We start from the raw sequence: 7,430 nt of genomic DNA on the forward strand, positions 1-7,430 counted from the left end.
CCGGTGTTAACTGTTAATGTAAGTCAGTCCTTCTAAAGCCTTTATCCTCAACTGCTGTTTAATTTGCTCATACTCCCTATCGTTTACTGCTGTTTAGTTTGCTGTTTCTACCAAAATGCATGTTCGCAAGAACCGTGAGTTCTAAGTTTTACTTGTAAAACCAAATTCCTTATTCATACCATGCACATTACTCAATACTCCCTATATGTATGCTTTTTTTGTGGATCTATAATCTAGTGTGTGGTGAAGCAGCCCACGTTTGCACCTTGTCATCTCCTGTTTTATCCTACTGATGTGGCTGATGATATGAACAACATGCCATGCACATTAACCAAAATAGATAAATGATTTTCTTTGCCCTTCATCTATGCTTGTTATGTTGACATGGTAATCCAGTAGTGTGGTGAAGCTCCCCGCATTATGAACAATGCCAAATTATGCTATTGATATTTTGAACTTACTCTTTATTTTCTAATTTGAAATTGGATGGAATTGACAGCACAGTTATCATCTTTGTTTATACACGTGCAAAACCTGTCATCTCTCTGCTTTGTTTTAGGGTGATATGCCTGGCATGCGCAAGTCTGCTGAAGGTTGTGAGACAAACCCAACATATATTGCAGCAAAGAAGGCAAAACATCTTGAAGATAGCGAGACAACCCCAAAGTCTTGTCTTGATGCAGTGTTCAAGTTACTTGAGACTAGTAGTCAGACAAGCTCACCGAATTCGTTGTCTAAATCAGTTCGACTTCTTTAGTCCCAAGTTCTAGCAGAAAGGCATTCTGCAACTCAACTTCGACTTGAAGTCCTATCTCTAAGAAAGATTGCAGAGAACACCAATGAGAACCTCATCGCTAAACAGCTACACCTGGAAGCTATGACCAACATGCTAGGCCGGTCTCACAGCCTTGCTCAGCAGCTTGCGCAGCAGTTCCCGCGCATGGCTAACCTTTCTTGAACTGTCTTGGAAGTGGTCTCGATTCAGTATTATTTTGTTACGTTGCAATGGTGCCCAGTTTTTGTAATCTGCTTCTTCGTTGCGTGTTATGATCCCTGGTGGCGAACTTCGATGCCCAGTGGATGTAATATACCATAAATCCTTTATTGTATAGTGTAGGTTTATTCTTAGTTACTATGCCGTAATTTCTTTATTGTATAGAGTAGGTTTGTTCTTAATTCCTACTAGTTACTACCATCATTCGCTATCTGAAAAAAAATCAGATGTAGTCGACTGGGCCAAAACATTCGCCTCTAACGGGCCTGGTGTTTAGCGGGCCAAAATTGGGCCAGCCTGCATCTTTCTTGGGCCCGAATCATTGGGGCCTTCACACTTTGCGCGAGGCCCACAACTTACACCGGCCTATATTTTAGTTGGGCCTTTTGTGGACCCAGCGCTTAGTTTGGCCCAGGTAGCATTCGGCCATTAATAGGCTGAATATTGTACTGGCCTGTTACGGCCCAGATGAAACCATGGGCCTTTAGCAGGCCGAAATGCATATTGGGCCTCAATTTTCACTAGTCGTCGACGAGCCTTCAGTAGGCTGAAATGTAGACCGGGCCTTTTTGGGCCCAGTTATATCACGGGCAGTTACCAGGCCGAAACATATCTCGGGCCTTAGTTGGCCCACTGATATCATGGGCCTTTAAGAGGCCGAAAGCTTAGTACAGACATCAACGGGCCGAATTATGCGACAGGCCTTTAACAGGCCCAAAGTCACGTTGGGCTTAACTGTTGCCACCTTTATCACGGGCCGTTAGTGGGCCCGATGTCCTGTCGGACCATATATGGCCCATGGGCAGCACGGGCCATTCCCAGGCCGAAAGTCACACCGGGATGAAATGGGCCCATGTCTACATCGGGCCCCTAACAGGCCGAAAGTCACTGGGCTGTAATTGGGCCCAAATACTCGGTGAACAATTAATGGGCCAGATCTGGCTTCGGGCCGTAAATGGGCCCAAATATTCGGCGAACAATTAACGGGCCAGATCTGGCTTCGGGACGTAAATGGGCCTTTATTAAGCAGGCCGTTATTGGGCTGGCCCACTAGTACCTGAGTAAGTACTACGGGCCTTTGACTGGGCCAGCCGTTTTAACCTATATGGGCCTTTGTTGGGCCGTGCCACGTGTCGACGTATCATAGGCGCTTTGGGTCCAATGAGTGGATGACATATGTCCCAACGGTGAGCCGACTCGTGTTTCCTCCAGCCAATGATGATTTTACACGTGGAAAATCCCCATTGGTCGGGGCTGTTAACGGGTTATCGGATCCAAAACCGGACCTGATAGCTTAACGGCGTTCCGTTACGGTGGATGCCACGTGTCGGTCACCCTTGACGAAAGCACTTCTGTGACGCGCGATTTATCGTCATGGAAGTGGACACTTCCGTGATGATAATTTTGGTAATGTCATGGAACACTTCTACGACAGCACAGGTATGACTATCTTGATTCTGTCATATATTTGTCATGGATGTACATGCATGACAGAAAACGTGACCTACTGTGACAAACACGTATCATCACGGAAGTGTATTTTTTTGTAGTGGATGTTTCTTGTTTCCAATCCCGCCTGCATCCCTAGAAAATATCTACCCGCCTCGAGGGTTTTTCTGTTTCATGACACACGGTTGTTATTTCTGGACCATGTGTGATGTTTCTTGTTCCCAATCCCGCCTGCATCCCTAGAAAATATCTGCCCGCCTCGAGGGTTTTTCTGTTTCATAACACACGGTTGTTATCTCCGGACCGTGTGCGATGCACTATCATCAAAATTTTCAATAGCCCCGGCATTTCACTCCCGCGTTTTACTCCCGCATAGTAAAATTTTCAGTACCCGCGTCATTTCCTCAAACACCCCTGCCCCCCTCGACACACACACACACCAAAACCTCCTCGGGCGTGCACATACACACACACACCCTTGATACGTCTCCAACGTATCTATAATTTTTTATTGTTCCATGCAGTTATATTATTAATCTTGGATGTTTTATAATCATTTTATAGTCATTTTATATCATTTTTTGGTACTAACATATTGACATAGTGCCAAGTGCCACTTGCTGTTTTTTCCATGTTTTTTACATCGCAGGAAATCAATATCAGACGAAGTCCAAATGCCACGAAACTCCACAGAGAATTTTTATGGGCCAGAAGGAACACAACAGGCCCTGGTTGCACCTGGGGGAGTCCCGAGGAGGGGACAACCCACCAGGGCGTGCCAGGAGGCCCAAGCGTGCCCTGGTGGGTTGTGCCCACCTCGGGTGCCCCCCGGACCGCCTCTTTGCTCTATAAATACCCAAAAATACCAGAACCCTAGGGGAGTCGACGAAATATTCATCCAGCCGCTTCAGAGTCCAGAACCACTAGATCCAATGTAGACACCATCTCGGATGGGGTTCACCATCTCCATTGGTGCCTCTCCGATGATGCGTGAGTAGTTCTTTGTAGACCTTTGGGTCCGTAGTTAGTAGCTAGATGGCTTTCTCTCTCTCGTTGAATTCTCAATACAATGGTCTCTTGAAGATCCATATGATGTAACTCTTTTTGCGGTGTGTTTGTTGGGATCTGATGAACTTTGAGTTTATGATCAGTCATATCTTTTTATATCCATGAAAGTTATTTGAGTTTCTTTGATCTCTTATAGCCTCGTATTTCTTCTCTGATATTTGGGTTTTCTTTGTCCAACTTGATCTGTTTATCTTGCAATGGGAAGAGGTGCCCGGTAGTGGGTTCGATCTTACGGTGCTTGATCCCAGTGACAGAAAGGGAACTGACACGTATGTATCATTGCTACTAAGGATAAAAAGATGGGATCTATATCTACGCAATAGATAAACGGATCTTGTCTACATCATTTCATCTTTCTTATTACATTACTCCGTTTTTCCATGAACTTAATACACTAGATGCATGCTAGATAGCGGTCGATGTGTGGAGTAATAGTAGTAGATGCAGGCAGGAGTCGGTTTACTAATCTTGGACGTGATGCCTATGTAATGATCATTGCCTGGATATCATCATAATTATTTGAGGTTCTATCAATTTCCCAACAGTAATTAGTTTACCCACCGTTTGCTATCTTTCTCGAGAGAAGCCACTAGTGAAACCTACGGCCCCGGGTCTTCTTTCTCATATATTTGCTTGCGATCTACTTTTCCTTTGCATTTTCATTCAGATCTATTAAACCAAAAATACAAAAATACTTTGCTGCACTTTATTTTATTTGTGATCTATTATTTCAATCTATTACCAATTTCTGGCATCGTTACCCGAAAGGGATTGACAACCCCTTTAACACGTCGGGTTGCAAGGTGTTGTTATTTGTGTGCAGGTGATGTTTACGTTGTGTTGCTTGGTTCTCCTACTGGTTCGATAACCTTGGTTTCTTCACTGAGGGAAATACCTACCGTCGCTGTGCTGCATCATCCCTTCCTCTCTGGGGAAATACGGACGTAGTCCTAGCAGATAGGAGCTTTTCTGGCGCTATAGTCAGAGAGCGATCAAAAGGAATTTCTGGCGCCGTTGTCGAGGAGGATCTTCGACATAACCAGGTTCCTAATCACAAATCTCATCTCCTCGCAATTTACATTATTTGCCATTTGCCTCTCGTTTCCCCTCTCCCCCACTTCACAAAAATTTGTCGTTTTATTCGCCTCTCTTTTTTCGTTTGTCGTTTTCTCGCCATGTCTGATCTCAAAAGAGCTAAGGGTTTTCTCCCTAGTCTTAATGCCTTAGATAGCCCCTCTGTCCTTTCAAAGTCATAAACAATGATGCTATGGGAGGATCTACCGGGGTTGTTAAGGAAAATCTTAACCTTTGTTAAGAAGATGATCCCGTAATTTTTCGTTATTTACTTGATGAATCTTTGAAAGATGCTTGGGATAGGTTGTTGAGAATTCGAGCTAGCTTTGTGCCCCAATATCAGATAGAAATATACTTGAAAAGTTTTTATGATGGTTTACCTTCTTCCCTCAAGCAAGTTTTGGATTCTATATTTGAAAACAGTTTTCTTGAAGGGGATGCCGTTGAAACTTATGAGAAGATGAAAGCCATATTTGGGCACCCCAAAGGAGAAAATGTTGAATCAACTACACTTATGTGCTTTTATCAAAATGAAATAATTAAAGAGATGAAGGCTAGTTTAGATACGAATTTTTGCAACGTGCTTAATCTTCTGCTATCAATGGCCATGTGCTTTCACAAAATAGAAAATTAAATTCCATTGATAGGAAATTTTCCCTTTTCTTTCCAAGGGACAAGGATGACAAAACTTAGATCATTGCTTTATGCCTAGCTAATGGCGTAAAACTATAGCGCTTGTTGGGAGGCAACCCAATGAATACAATTTATTTTTGCTTTCTGTTATTGTGTGTTAGCACAATTATGCTACTATTATGATTGTGTTTTTTGTGTTTTAATTAGTGTTTGTGCCAAGTAGAACCGATAGGATCTTCTTGGGTGATAGTTGTTTGATCTTGCTGAAAAAGACAGAAACTTTGTGCTCACGAAAATAATTCTTAAAAATACCAGAACGTGATAAAATGCCAATTATTTTTGCAGAAGATAAATATACAAATTATACAGGTTGTCCTAGTTTTTAAGAATTTTTGGAGTTCCATAAGTATTCAAACAAATCAGATTTCTACAGACTGTTCTGTTTTGACAGATTATGTTTTCTTTGTGTTGTGTGCTTATTTTGATGGCTCTATGTTTTTCTTTGATGAGTTTTTGCCATAGAAAAGTTGGAATACAGTAGATATAATACAAAAACAAAATAAGAATTGGTTTTATACAGCACTTATAGTAGTGATTTATTTTTCTTACACTAACGGATCTCACGAAGGTTTTGTTGAGTTTTGTGTGATTGAAGTTTTCAAGTTTTGGGTTATCTTACGATGGATGAAAGAAGGATAGAAGAGCATAAGCTTGGGGATGCCCCGGCATCCCAAGCTATTATCCAAGAATGAGCAACCAACTAAGCTTGGGGATGCCCCCGAGTGGCATCCCCTCTTTCTTCTAACGACCATCGGTATTTTACCCGAGGCTATATTTTTATTCATCACATGATATGTGTTTTGCTTGGAGCGTCTTGTATGATATGAGTCTTTGATTGTTTTATTTTGTATTTTAAGGCATCAATCCTTGCTGGACACACCTATTTGAGAGAGCCAAAATTATATCATGACTTGTTAGAATTGCTCTCTATGCTTCACTTAAATCTTTTATGACCTAGGACTTGCTCTAGTGCTTCACTTATATCTTTTTGAGCACGGTGTGCTTTGTTATCTTTTTAAAGAAATGCTCTCTTGCTTCACTTAGATTTATTTGGGAGTTAGTAAAATTTTGAAGAAATTCTCTCTTGCTTCACTTCAATTATTTCGAGAGAAAGAAAATGTGTTATGCTCATGATCTTCACTTATATTTGTTTGAGCTTATGAAAAGCAACACATGAAAATTAGTCCCAAAGTGATAGATATCCAAGAAGGATAAAGAAAAAAAAGAAAATATTTCATGAAGATCATTGGACAAAATAAACTTGATTCTTAGTAATAGTTTTGAGATATGATGATGTGATATGTGAGTTATGTTGATGAGTAATTGTGCTCTAGTAAGAATATTGGTGTTAAGGTTTGTGATTCCCTATGCATGCACGAAAGTCAATAATCATGCAATGAAAATTATATCCTACTTATGGTGCATTATTCGGTGTTAATTATGCTTAATGCTTGCTTATGAGATTATTCGTTTCTTGGTTGGTCGCTTCTCAATCTTTTGCTAGCCTTCATTTTGCACCAAGTATGACCTCTACTTGTGAATCCAAAATCCTTTAAACCAGTTTTGCCACATGAGTCCACTATATCTACCCATATGCGGTATTCTTTTGCCGTTCTAAGCAAATTTGCATGTGCCATCTCTAGTTTTCAAAATAAACTTCTCTTTTGTGTGTTTGTTTCGCTCGCGGAACGGTAACGAGTGGCTAATATTTTCCATGTTGGATGTGTTATTCTCACAATGAGTGTTTATTCACTTGTCATTGCACGAGAGTAAGGCAAAGGTCTTAGGGATGCCCAGTCCTGAAATGCAAAAAAAATGAATTTACTTTATGTTATCAAATAATAAATTCCTTGGAAAGTGTTGGTATGGAAGGCACCCGTGGATACGGTTAGCCATGGAAAGTGAAAGTATGGTGGAAAAAGGAATAAACTTTATTTTCTGTTTAGGAACCGCCTATGGCATATCTAGCATGGAAAGTGTTGGGAACTCTTAAGTCGTTTTTGTTGGTGGAATGGATACACCTCCCAAAATGTTTTTATCTCTAAGTTTTTCGCTTTGAGCTCTCGCACCTCTACAAATCCCTACTTCCCTCTGCGAAGGGCCTTTCTTTTACTTTATGCAATTTTTATTTTTTGAATTTGAGTCTCCATCT

The sequence above is a fragment of the Aegilops tauschii genome, chromosome 5 (assembly GCF_002575655.3).
Source record: "Aegilops tauschii subsp. strangulata cultivar AL8/78 chromosome 5, Aet v6.0, whole genome shotgun sequence".
Taxonomy (NCBI): Eukaryota; Viridiplantae; Streptophyta; class Magnoliopsida; order Poales; family Poaceae; genus Aegilops; species Aegilops tauschii.